Raw genomic sequence first — 13,691 nt, 5'->3', positions numbered from 1 at the left:
TCTTGAGCTTGCTCTATGGTAGCATACAACAAGCCCCTGCCCTCAGCATTGGTACACATTTTACCCTTGCCCTCAAAAATCAACAAAGTTCCACGCCCCTCCACCCCCCAGTCCCGCTTACTTTAATAGCTTATAATTTTTTTTTATGTGCCAGCTTTAAATGAACACTATTGTCTCATTTAATTAGTTTTTGTGGGATTTATGTTGTTAGACAAAGAGCCCCAGGGCTGATGGATTTATGCTGGTTTAATTTTTACAACCCAGGGAGCTTCAAGTGAATCTGGTGAAGAGCAATGGATTGCAACATATGCACAGTTACTGGAAACCTGTATGTTTGTGCATCTGAAAACGGAGTGCTGAAATGATTCACTGACAGGCATCCACACTCATGCCAACAACTCTGCTTCGCTTCAAAATAAAGGCAGTCGTACCTGCACAGCACCCAGTCCCTTTTACTTCCATGAATATAGTTTTGCAACCCCAACAATTCAGCTATTACAGCCTTGCAAAAGTTCACTCAGGGCAGGGTAATTAGTTTTTCACAGGAAAACAAAATACTGTTTTATTCCCCACCTATCCTTGATCAACACTGTTAAAGGTCATGTAAGTAGGCATTTGGACTACACTGGTAAGCTTTACAAACAGTTTGGTAAGATGAACTTTACTTATGGATAAAGTAACAGGGCCAGCCTTACAGACTATGAAGTGCAGAAAAAAAGTCAGAAGGGCTCCCTTTAACACTGCATAATGCAAAGGTTGTTACTGCTATGAAGAAATACTCACAAATACCCATTTTAACCAATTCATTTAGTGTGAAAAACATTCCAATGTGCATCTGTGTCATAGCTGGAAAAATGAATTATTGCATTGTGTGCAGCCACACCCAAAGCCTTGCTCTATAAATTAAACAGACTATTTTACCACTGACAACACTATGCTTATTAATACCATGCTGCTTCATGCCTCTTAACATCAGGGATCAGTTCAGTATTTGGTTTGGCCATTGGAATTTTCTCAGTGCATCATAACATTTTCATTGCTGGACTTCCACCACACAGAATAAGAAAACCACTGGACTGCCAGGTCCAAATATGGCCATCCTTACTCAGGGAAAGCTCCCATAGATTTTGATGGGGGGATTTAAACCTAACACCTTGCCTGCTCCACCAGAAGTGTTTGGTACTCTCCGATAGCCTAACTTGGGTGATCCTACTGCGTATGGCAGAAGGGAAAAAAAAGAAAAAAAGCATTCATATTATGGGAGTACAGCACTGAGATCTGAGGGGATTTCCTGTTCCATTGGGGAGCCATGGGCACTAAACTGTCTACTACCATGGAAACATTTGGCTCCTTCATCTCCTTAGAATGGAGAGAAAGGAGGGAGAAGTTACAGGGTTCTCCTCCAGTCAGGGAATGCATCTGCCTTTGTGGACCAGCTGTATTGTCAACTGCAGCCCTGGGATGGATGGGAAATATTATTATACCCTTTACCCCAATAGAGAAATCGGGGTTCAGCACAGATACTTTGCGAGAGATACCCTCTGTACTTGTCAGCATAGCTGGTGTACTCATTGTGTATGCATCTCAAATGTCCATCACTAAGCAAACAGCTAATAAAACTGATGCCTACTTTCCAACATAAATAAATCTGCGTTCATTTCCTAAGAAAATACATTAGCCTCTAATCGGCGCTTTGTTTTCGAAAATTAAAGCAATATGCTTTTCCAGAAGCCAGCACACCTCAGCTTATTCAAGTTGCACAGTTGTACATATTCAGTGTGAACTAATGTACATTGATGTAATTACTGTGACATGGTTTATATATATATATATATGAATGAATCATCATCATTCAGTACATTTCCTGACAAAGCAACATCTAACCCAGTAAACCTCCTGGCAAAAACAGCTGGCTGTATATCATCTGCACAGTGTTCCTACACATTCCCAATACAGTCAGTGGCAATGTCCACCACCTAAGTATCCTATCTGCAACAGAAGCAGCACAGGTTCCCATACACAGACTTTACTTGTAGTAATGTGAAATCTTCTCCCTTCCCCCCACCCTAATATAAACTACAGCCATCTAAGCAGATTGAGGTGAATAAATTTTAATGTTGCCAAGACAACTATGTTGATAAATTTCCTTTTCTTAGACGATAGAAACAGTTCTTTAGAGTTTAAGGGCTGAACACATTTCAGTAACACGATCGCCATTCCCAGTTCAGTTTCATACCAATTGTTTTGGGTTTTTTTTGGCAACCAAGACGCAGTATTGAAACAGCTTTGACAAAACTGTCAATACTATCCTAGCCCCAACCTGAATTAGTGTTCTTATTAGGTCTGGGTCCATCTGTAGAACATAAATTTCATTGATAGCAATTTTCCAAATGGAATCAAATTATATTGGAGGCTCCAATTTGACAAATGGCTTTATGTTGATATGACAACAGTTTGTCTAAAACTACAACATAGATAGATAGATAGAAAACAAATAAGAAAATGACATTTGATATATGGCTTTGAAATCCAATCATGGCATGAGAAAGGAAGCATGTTTCTATTTAAAAAGTATAAAATTTCTGGCAAGTTGGCTCAGACTTTAATAGTTCCAATGTAACCAGAAGCAATAAAAATCAATGGCAGAAATCTCTGCTTAAGATGTTCCAGGGATAGAACTTCAGACTAATTTCAGAAAGGCCTGGATTTTTTTTTTTCATTTGCTCTACTGCTGACTCTCAGAAATCTTTCTAGCTCACTGTTAAATGTTCCCAATATAACAAGCTTGGGAGATAGGCAGCCCAATTAAGACACAAAATGGTAATAAACCTCATTGTCGCAGACTTTTGTAAAGAATGACTCACATCACTATTTAAAATCCTCATAGAAATATCAAACTTCTTGTGGCATAAGCACTGGTTTCTTGGTTTGAAACACCGGCATTTGTCAAGAGAGAGCGGTACTAAGGACCCGCTGCCAGCTCCTGATGGCAAGCATTCCAGGCAGAGGGAATTCCTCCAAAACTCCACAGCCTTTCTATTTCCACCTACCACTATTTCTATCAATCATTAAGGACATTAGCAAAACAGGGGTTCATGCACACCATTTCCTTGCACCTTCATTTATGCCAGAATATGGCTGGTACACAGTGCTGTCATTCAGATCTGGTTGCCTATATGCACTAGAATAAACAATTATAAAACACAAAGAGCAAAACAATTTAAGCCCTGAACCTCCAATTCTGTTCTTATCTTGGGGTTTTAAACTGCCACCCCTCATGGGAGTATCTGAAATCCTTCAATGCAAAAGTCAATAGCAGCATTACAGTCCGTTGGGGCATTTCTGGCTCTTCTGCCTTTTTTGCGGCTGTAGCTCTACATTGGGAAGAGTTTGGATTTGGAAGGTTGCGTGTTTAGATTCTCTCCTTTATTGAGAGGGGCTGAGAAAGGGGTTTCAGTGCCGTATTATTCTTGTGGTAAAAAGATTTCTTGCTCGCACCAAGTAGACCTTACTCAATGAGTAGTCCCAATGATTTCAGAGAACTAATCACCAGTGCCAAAGGCCAGAACCTACAGTAGCTGAAGTATGAAAAACCATTCCCACCAACTGTTGGATGCAACAAGCAGGACTGAGGCTCAGGAAAATTACTGTTCAACATGAGCAAGAGTGGCAGAATTATCTATTCCTGCTGCTGCTTCTCCTCACCCTAATGCGAGAATCCTCCTTTTGCAAGATCAGTTTGGTTGATGCTGATGTGTGTAATATTATAGAGGCAGGGAGTCCAGAGCAGCAGCAGCTACATTATTACTTCTGGGACAGATCCTGCCCTGACAATCTGCTCCTGGTGGGTGGCCACAGGAAGCGAGTGACAGAGGAATCAAGAATCCTGGGCTCTAACCTCAGCTGCTCTCTGTATCCCTGGACAGAAATCTCTTAAGTGCAAATTTTCAAGCACGTACCTATTCAAATCCCTCAGTTTTGAGACATTTGATCTGGGAGAGAAATACGATCAAAGTCCACTCCTAGAATACTCTAAGCAAGTACAACTCCATTCAAAGGGAGTAAGTATATGTCTATGAAGTGGGGTTAAAATTTCCCTCCCTCTCACGGAAGTATTAAAGCAAACTTTATAAACATTTAGGTAGGTACTGAGCCCTTAAAAGAAAAGGGACTATAGAAAGGAAAGTTATCATAAACACACTCAGTTTTGTTATATATTCAGACAGTCAAACACTTCATGTCTAATCTGTTGGTATATAAACTGGGCTCATACAAATCCCTGCCTCTGTTAACATCGAGTCACATGCACAGATTCAGAATATTTATACATTCTCATATTGGCACTCAGCCCCGCTTGCTTTTCAGCTCCTGTGTTACATTTAACCAGGTGTATTAGTATAAAAGTGTATTTTGTCCAGGTACTGTATATCTCATACCTGTCAAAGTCATTTACAACCAGCTAGTGGGAACAAGTTTTACCCACATAGATCCTGCAAAGACACTGGCTTATGAATCTTTCTTTTAAGGACATAACAACAAGTTTATTTCTGGATATCCATGAGTGATCATATCTCACACATCAGTTTGATTTAATGCATGGATACAACAAACTTGGCATGACTAGAACAGCAGCAGTATGTTTTCAGTATGCATCTAGTCTCCAAGTGACTGGTTATTCTCCTTCTGTCTAGAGGTTGTATTTCTTATGAGAAATATATTGGTATCAACAAGTATTGGACAGCACTCTTTTTATTTGGGAAAGGTAAATGCTAATCTATGCAAGCTGAGTTCACATGACTTATCAGATACTATATATAGGTGTTTTCAGTCACTGATTTAGACATTTTTGGCAGATTTCCTAAGCCTTTATTCAGATCCACTACTGGCCTGAAATGCAAATTTTGAAATACATTAGCAATGAGGAACAAAACCATATAGGGCCAGAACCTTCCCTGGGGTAAGTTGGCATAGCTCCATTGGCTTCAGGAATGCTGTGCAGGTAAGGATCTGGCCTGCAGCCACTTTGCCTTAGTATTTCAGTCTACGATGGCATCTACTGTCTCTGGTCAAATAAGATGCATTATCAATTGAGTTAAATGGGAAAGATTTGTCAAGCTCTTGGGGATTCCTCACTCCCATCTTGATCATTTTGGACCTGTGCTGGTCCCCCTGATATGCGCATAGTTGAGTAGATTTGGGTTGCCTTCTGTCCCCTTATATAATGTGTGGGGCAAAGGTGGAAGGAACAGTCATCTTATACATGAAGTCAGTGTATGCAAACCCTTATATACAGCTTAATAAAAGAACCCCCCCCCCACGCTACACATCTCTCTGTGTTCATCATATGCTTTACAATATACCTGATGATCCAAATAAAGAAATGTGGGGAGATATATTTGACTCATTTATAAAAATAAACTCACTAAAATAGACTTTTAAGATTCAAATAAATGATCTCAAATGTTTATTAGAAAATATAAAGCAGAGCCAAATAAGAGGCACATGTAGCAAACCTAAGAGACTGGGCATTTGTATTTTGCCCTAATTCTCAGTCTCATGTCCCCATACACCTCTTTATCAGTTGGCAATGCTTGTATGTTATGACTAAACACAAAAAGTAAACTCTTTGGGCAAGAATTTTTCAAGGCACAAGTAGAATTTGGGCTAAGGGAAACATAAGCATCTCACTGACACTGCACTTTTCCAAGTCTCCTCCTTTATCTTCTGTTAATCTGTATGACACCACTCATGCTTATGCTTACAGGCTTATTGTGCCCCCACTAAAAATCATGGAGCATCTTTCCACTGACTTTAGTGGGAGGTGGATCAGCCCCTCAGGGATTCAACTGATAATGAGCAAGTTCCCAAACAGTATTTCTTCCTGATGATCATAATTTGAAGGTACAGGAAGAAAATAAACATATGTAGCTAATTGGTCAAAGCTTTCAGTGACATGCAGAGTTTCAGGTGGTAAAAATCCACTTTCTGCCACTGACAGGGATGGAGCTAAAGTGTTCCTCAGCCACCACCTGAAGATATGACCCCGACACACACTAGCTATTCCCTAAGTGACCAGGTAAAGCAGCTCGCTACTTGCTGGCTGTTTCCAAAAAGTAAAAGTGCAGTGTTTTCCCTGACTAGCTGGAGGTACGTAATGTGTAGCCACTAAATGGAATCACACAGAGTCACGCTATATGTGGAACAAGCTGTTTATATCCCATTGATTCCAGCGATAACAAATTTCCTCTCTCTATATTTCAAGTTTTGAGGTTGATTTTTCCAATTTCCCTGAGCCAACATAAACAAAAAAAAAAGTTGAGTTCTCATTTTCTTTGACTGTAAGCATTGTTTAAGCCCCTGTTTCTAGCCAGCTGGGGAAAGGGAGAGAAGCTGGCATCAAATCTGGGGAGAAAATCCTGAGAATTTTGTTTGATCTTATCTGCAAGGCTCAACGCCTGCAAATCATAGCATGGGGGAAGAAGCTTTTCCAAAATCTGTACCCATGTCTGCAGCTAAAACTTGCTTCTTTGATGGGCAGAACCCATTCCCCACATTTTTAGTTCACAGTCATAAGTCTTAGGGGCACATCCACAATCTGCTTCCAAATCCAGTGTCAGGAATGAGGTAGGTCCCCAATCTGGGCTGAAACAGTCCGGGCAAAGAAAACCCAGGGAGTTCTTTGTGGGGAGAAAAAGGACACCAAGCCATTCTGGACCTGGCACAGAGCCTGAGATGTCTGTACCAGTTTGGGGAAACTGTGTTGCCTGAAGGTCACAGAGGAAGAATCTGATCATTGGGTGTAGAAATGGACTGAATGAAGTGTATCAACACAAGGAGCTGATAGCTCCAGAGATTGAGTTGGCTCTTCTCTAAACATTTGGGAACAGGAATGAAGCATGGCAGAATGGAAAAAAACTAACCCATAAAAGCAAGAGCACAACAGAGCCCCTCTTCCTGACAATCCTGTGGGCTAACCCCACAGAGGAAACAGAAAGTAGAGAAGGGGAAAGAGAGTGACCTAGCTGTGCAGCCTTACTCCAGTTCAAAAACCTGCTCTGGATCATCACTTCAGGGGACAGGAGAAGAGGGTTTGGCAACAGTTAGCCATGGCTTCCCACTGTCCCAGGGACTGAGAAAGGGCTAGGGGTGCACTAAGCACGTACAGGGATGCCTAGAAGGAATCACCTGCAGACGGAGCGTGGAGCTCAAGGCTTCACCTGTCACACAAGTGGCTGCGGGAGCACCTGCCTGTGTGCCGCAGGAAAGGGCTACATACAAGCACTTGAGTGGGTCCCCATGGGGCCTTCTCTCTCCTGCCCTCTCCTCCTCTGCCTCAAGGGCCTGCGCCCCGGCCGTGGCTCGCTCCTTCGCGGGGCCCCTGTTGGCAGGGCGGGGATGGGGGGATCGCGCTGAGCTTTCAGCACCGCGGACAGGGCCCGGGAGCGCCCGCGGCTCGGAGACACGGGCCACCCCGCGGGAGCTCCCCGGTGACACACGGGCCACCCCGCGGGTCCCTACAACGGGGGTGGAGCAGCCCGTGGGCCGGGCCGGGCCGTGCCCGGAGCTGCGCAAAGGGCCGCAGAGCGGGGCCGGGAGGCAGTGGGGCAGCCCCAGGCAGGAGCCGCCGACTCCCGCAGGCCGAGCGGGGGTGGCCGCGCCCGGCTCTCGCGCCAAGTTTCTGAGCGGGGAAACTGCCGGGGGAGGCGGCGGCGGCTGCTCCGGGACAGCGAGGGGCCGACCGCGGCTTCCCGCCGCATCCTCCCCGCGGCCCCGAGGCGGGCGGGGGCGCCGGGCTGCAAGCGGGACAAGCCCGGGCGCGGGGGCACGAGGAGGCGTCTTCCCGCGGGTCGTGCAGCAGCGCCCGCCCGTCCGGGCAGAGCGGGAGGCGGGGACGGGCGCTGCGCCGGGCCCGGCCCCATCGCACCCGTCCCGCGGCGGCCGGACAGGCAACACCTCCCTCCCCCTCGGCCGCAGGACGGCGGCAAAACAGCCCCGGGCCGAGCGGCGGCGGAGCCGCGGGGCGAGAGCCGGAGCGCGGCTCGGCGGTGCTTTGCGCCCCGGCCGCCCGCAGCCGCGCCGGGGCCGAGCCGAGCGGGCACGTGGGGCAGCGCGAGCCGCGGGGACCCGCCGGGCTCCGCTCCGCACCGCGCCGCGCCGCGCGCCCAGGGCAAGGGGCCGGCAGGGAAGAAACTTCCCCGAGGCGCGGCGGGACGGGCGGCGGCGGCGCCTCCGGCTGCTGCCCCGCGCCGGCCGCGGACGGCTCTCCCGGGCCCCGGCCCCGGGCCCAGCGCCGCCCAGACCTCCAGCGCGGAGGGAGCCGGGGGTCCCGGTGCCCGCGCCCAGCTTGGCACCTACCTCGCCGCGCTCCGGGCCCGCGCCCGCCCCCGCAGAAAAGTTTGCCGGGAGCCGAGGCCCAGCCCGCCCGCGGCAGGGGCAGACGGGCCGAGCGGCGCTGCCTTCTCCGCCGGCGGGAGGCGGCTCCGGAGCGGGCCTGCGGGGGCTCCTCCTCGGAAAGGGAAAAGTTTGCTGCTGGGTAACAAATAAAGGAAGGAAGGAAGAAGCGAGGCGAGGGGAGGCGGGGGTGGGGGGGGAGCAGGGGTCACTTACCTTCCTCGCAGCGCAGCTCCTGCTGTGCAAGCCCTTCTGCCCGCGGCTCCGCGCACACGCACACGCAGCGCTGTCTTACTCACCGTGCAGCACGAGGAGCCCTTTTTTTGGCCTGTCCAAGGTGCATCCCTCTCTCTCTCTCTTTCCCTTCCCCCAAGAATTGGGGTTGGCTGCTCTGCTCTCCTGGCCGGCGGGAGGAATAAGTAGCTTTCCTCGCCCTCCCTCTCCTCTGTTTCTCCTCCCCTCCAGGCACTAAGTATCTCTTAGCTGGGAAGAGGGGAAAAAAAGCAGTATAAATATGTAGGGACGGAGACCCGGTGACGAGCTCAGCTCGGGCCGTGAGGAGGACTTCATTGCTTAATGTGCCCCTTTTAGCCTATCATCACTGAAACGAATTAGCTCGGCCGCCCAACCAGGGGGCTCGATGCGTGTGGAGCGAGACGCTGCAGCCCTCATTAGCAGACACTTGGTGCTCTGGAAAGCATACATCTTTTATATAACCTCATTTCCACCCACCTCCCCCCTCACCCCCCATCGGGGGAGAGCAACAACAGCGACGTCGAACCACCCGACTGAAACTCCTTTTCCAATTAGGGAGCTATTCAGAACCCCCCGGCCCCAGCCCCTCCGTGTACTTGTTGGGTGCACTTGGCCGTCGCAGTCCTCAAACACGCACTACATGCCCCTCTTGCAAAAGCAACTGGAGCTCCAAGTCAAGGAGGAAAGGGGCAGAAGGAAGGTCCGAACACCGGTGTCCCAGACACACGCCACATAATACACAGCCCACAACAGACACAGATTTCCAGCCCAGGTATGTTAACTAGAACTGCTTGGTACATTTCTTCCCTACTTGCAACCCACCTCCCCCGAGACAGGGGTGTGTGTGTGTGTCTATATGCATGCACATGTATACGTGTGTATATATACACACAAACATTATATTTATTTATACACACACACGTATATGTAAGCAGGTATAAGATGCATAGAATACAGTCCAGAGAGGAAGCAAAGGTTTCTCTTGTTGTAATAAAGCTCTGACTGGCCTCCTCATATGCAGGTAATGCGTGTCCTCTCCCTACAACCAATCTGCAGACCCTGCTTTCCAAAGGAGCTGGCTACCAAGGGGATGCTGCAGGCAATTTAAAACATCTAGGATCATGGTGGAGTGAAGCCTTGATTTTTGTTTTCCTCCTCACTCTCAACCCACTCAGAAAAGCACAACAAATCTTTGCCGCTAATCAGAGTGAAGAGACTTGGGGAGGGCAGGGAAAGAAGAGCTCAGCCTGTGGAGAGTAGAGGGTAAAAAAAGATTTTTTTTTCTCAATGAAATATATTTCTGGTCTTAATAACTAAGGCACAGAGGAGCTCCAGCAAGGAAGGAGTTGGGGGAGCCGGTCTACCTTCACCTCTCTTCCCTTGATGGAGCCGTACCTGCACCTTATAAAGCGCAGTGTAGACACAGGTTTGACATTATCCTTCAGGCTTTGTAACTGCATTTCATTTCCATGGCAACAACATACAAAATATCAAAAAATCTGTTCTTCGTTAAGAGTTTGCTGTTCACCTGATCAAAACAAAACAAAAAGAAAGAAAAAACCCACCAGATCTAAGGGCCAGCTCTCTCAATTTGCATATGCAAACAGAAACATCCCCAGCAAATATGTAAAGCATATGCAAATCTCTGCAATGGGAAACCTGGGCACTGGGTCTGCTGCTTACAAGAAGGTCAGTCCAGCTGGCCAGAGAAGGAGCTGATAGACTCAGATTGCCCAGTAGCAGATTGTATTGCTGCCCTTTCTGAGGTATGCAAATCAGGCTCAGCAGCAGCTTCAGATAATTCAATTAGCAAACTTTCTGGAGATGATTTAAAAAAAGAAAAAGAAACCAGGGGGCTGTGAGATGTCAGAGTATTTAGCTGATGAGAGGTGGGGGGAATAAAAGGGGCAATTAACACGGCATGAAAAAACAGAAGAGCTTGAAGCCCAGGGCAAAAAACAACACAAAATAAAACAAAAAACAAAAAAACCAAATCCAGTTCTATGTCCCTTAAATCAAGACGCAATACATCATCTCAGACTAATGAAAACATAATTATCTCCATTTGGATGCAGAGAGGGTTAATTTAATACTAAATTATTCAAAAGCATTTGCTCACATACCCCAAGCAGGTAAATCCACCTATATCAAGGAGGAGTGGGAGCGAAGACTGACAGATAGCGTAGTTAACCCCCGCCCGCCAGACTTCAACCAAGTGACACCCAGGCAGAACTTGTCCCTAGTGGGCAGCAGGGTAGAGGTCACTGCCTACAGCACAGGATTCAAATACATCTGCCCAGTGAGAGCTTTTGCCTCTATGGCCGCACACCCAAGCTGGCCCTTTCTGCAGCAGAGCTGTTATATAGAAAGATGGACAGCAGGCACATCTACCCAGACATTTACTGTGGAGCTACCTGATTAGTTCCACAGCAAAGTCTCTGTGTCTACACATGCAGTCCTGTTAGGTCACAGTAAACTAATAAACATCACTGTAGGTTAGTACTTGTAAATACAAGTACTATCCTGGGTCAGCATTATTTACTGTGCAGCAAAGTACAGGTAGATGCTGACACAGGCATAAGGGTGCTTCAGGGCGGGGGCTGCCTGCTGGCTAGTCCTGCACTGATGCACCCTCATGCCCCAGCCAGGCCCCCCACAGCATGTTGAGCCAGGCTGGACCAGACCCAGTCTGGCAAGTGGAGTCTCTGGGCCGCCTGTCAGCTGAGGCTACTCTAACCCGGATCAATATACTGCAGTCCCAGGTGCACATGTAAGCATGGCTCCTAGGAGCAATGAACGGTATGTGCTGGAGTTTATTGCTTCACACTAATTGCATATGTAGATGCACCCCACATGCATGAAGCGGTAAATGCAAGAGCAGCTCTCGTGGGTATGTTCACATGCCAAATGAAGGTGTGACTACCGCACAGGTAGGCATATCTGCATTAATCTGTAGCAATGAAAACAGACCAGCCTATTCTTCATCATAGATTAGCTACTAAATTACATACCCAGGATCCCCTGTGGCTGGGGCTATGCCAATCTGAGTTGAAAAACAGTACCGCTGCATTTTCACACCTACTGCTACCTGCGCTAGGTAGATTAAAGTTATTGCGAAAAGGTTTCCTCACATTACAGTCGCACCTTCATTTAGCTGTACAGGCATGTCTTCTGAGGAGCTCCATCACTCCTCACTGGCCTGGGCTTCAAGAAAAGAAAGTGCTGAAGGACCTTGCCTCCATGCCCAGTTGCAATCTCAGCTAATCCCCCTCCCACTTGAATCCCCAACAAGATTTACATTGATCTAAGGAATCCAGGATCAGGCTCCAGGTGCTTGTACACTCACTCATTAGCTTCTAATTACTGTGCACAATGGGTTAAATACTATTCTCACTTGCACCACTGTCAATCTAAGTAGCTACAGTGAAATCAGGAGGCCAGACCCTCAAGTGGTATGAATCCACACAGGTCCATTGACTTGAACTGCTATGAAGCTGGAGCAGGGAGGATGAGCTATCCCCGCTCAGGTTCTGGTTAGCAGAGTGTGGAATCTGGCCTACTATGTACAAAGGAAGTTCCAAGGGCCCCCAGGCCGAGTGCACCCTCCTAATCTTCATAAGCCATGGAAGCGTCTAAGGAAGTCCTCTTTTCCCGTATATGGCAGTTGCTGTCTGGGTGTTAACAGCAAGGACAGCAATGATATTCTTGTCTGGTGTTACTGATGTGCCATTAGCGTTGAAGTCTCAGGGACTGCGGCACCACCAAAGATGTAGCCATGAGATTGACCAACACCAAACTTGTTTTAAAGAATATCCACAGTGTCAGTTTGGTGGCAAAGATTCAGCCAGGTTTATTGTTTACCATCACAGCCCTAACACGTTGGCCTAACAAGTACATCAGACCAGGAGCTAAGACATTTGTACCTGTAACAAGGTAGTCAGCACAACACTACACAGACGACATTTCCATGCTTTCCAATTCTCCTTTTATACAACAATCAAAACAAACTGTGTATTGCATTTCATCTGTAACTGGAATATCTCAAGCCATCTTGTACCATGGGCTTGTTTCACATTCCAACTGGAGGGGTCCCATTCCAGCCTTATCATTCTGGTCCTGGACTATCCTACCTTATACCATCATCTCCCCCTCCCATCTCTTGGTAGGAATCCACATCAGATTCACATGCCAAGTTTTGTTTACGCGAGTTCATGCATCAGTCAGGTTTCCTGGTGAGGCCTACTCTGGCCAATACTTTAGCAAAGTCTTCGTGCGAGTAGCATATATTGATCAATGCCTCTCCAAGGCCTACAAGTGTTAGCTAGAGTGGAGAGTGATACTTGGAGATTAACAAATGGTTAATCAAAAATAGCACAGAAAGCCATCTGGGATCAAAAGAAAGACTCACATAAGCAGAGGCAAAGATGGATCAAGAGCTTCTCTTTCCTATTAACATACAGTGAAGTTTGAGGAGAGGATGGCAGATGTTTGCATTCCTTTATAAACTCCTGTCCTTCCCATAATGAGCATCAGCACACTGAATTTCTCCCTAGGGAGCAAATAATTGCCTGTAAATCTGGTTGATACCTCATCCTCCTTTGTGGGAGGGGGAAGAGAGGGGAATGGAGGTCATTAGTGGCTAACACCAGCCACCAACCCAGACCTTTCTCCCTGACAGCATCATCAATTAGGACAACTCCACAAAAAACAGAGTCAGAAATGCCCCCCTCAACAAGTGAGAAGCCTCAGGAGCTCTCCCCACCTCAAGGAAGAGATACTTGGGTGGCTTTCCCTTCCTTAGACATCATCCCTTTCTGGGAGAATGACCCCATCCTTGCCAGTGGGGTTATAGCCCCTGGAGCTAGAACCTCATTTGTGAAGGGCAAATTGAAGAGCCTTTGGGATATATCAAGTGCTTAAAATGATCCAGAGGAAGAAATTCCTTCCCACTCACCTGAACAGACAAAACTGCTTCCAGGGTCTTATTGCCACCCCACTTCTCTTTCTTTGGAGACAAGCTGAACACTGTTATATTCTGGCCATAT

General features: G+C 47.1%; 1 protein-coding gene across 8 annotated transcripts in view; it reads right to left on the bottom strand.

The window, feature by feature from the left end:
- The window catches only part of NOS1 (nitric oxide synthase 1), a 153,292-nt gene that overhangs the window by 92,602 nt on the left and 46,999 nt on the right, over window positions 1–13,691 (bottom strand). Inside the window, exon 1 of one of the 8 annotated variants that reach the window (XM_019493752.2) lies at window positions 8,691–8,911. The exons of 6 other annotated variants lie outside the window; for them this stretch is intronic. The gene's annotated coding sequence lies outside the window, so the exon portion shown is untranslated. Of the gene's footprint in view, window positions 1–8,355; window positions 8,456–8,690; window positions 8,912–13,691 lie in introns of those variants that run through there. One more of the 8 variants, XM_019493753.2, reaches the window with a different exon arrangement.

The sequence above is a fragment of the Alligator mississippiensis genome, chromosome 10 (assembly GCF_030867095.1).
Source record: "Alligator mississippiensis isolate rAllMis1 chromosome 10, rAllMis1, whole genome shotgun sequence".
Lineage (NCBI taxonomy): Eukaryota > Metazoa > Chordata > Crocodylia > Alligatoridae > Alligator > Alligator mississippiensis.
The sequence above is the reverse complement of the archived record's forward strand: the minus strand, read 5'-3'. Positions and strand labels throughout refer to the sequence as shown.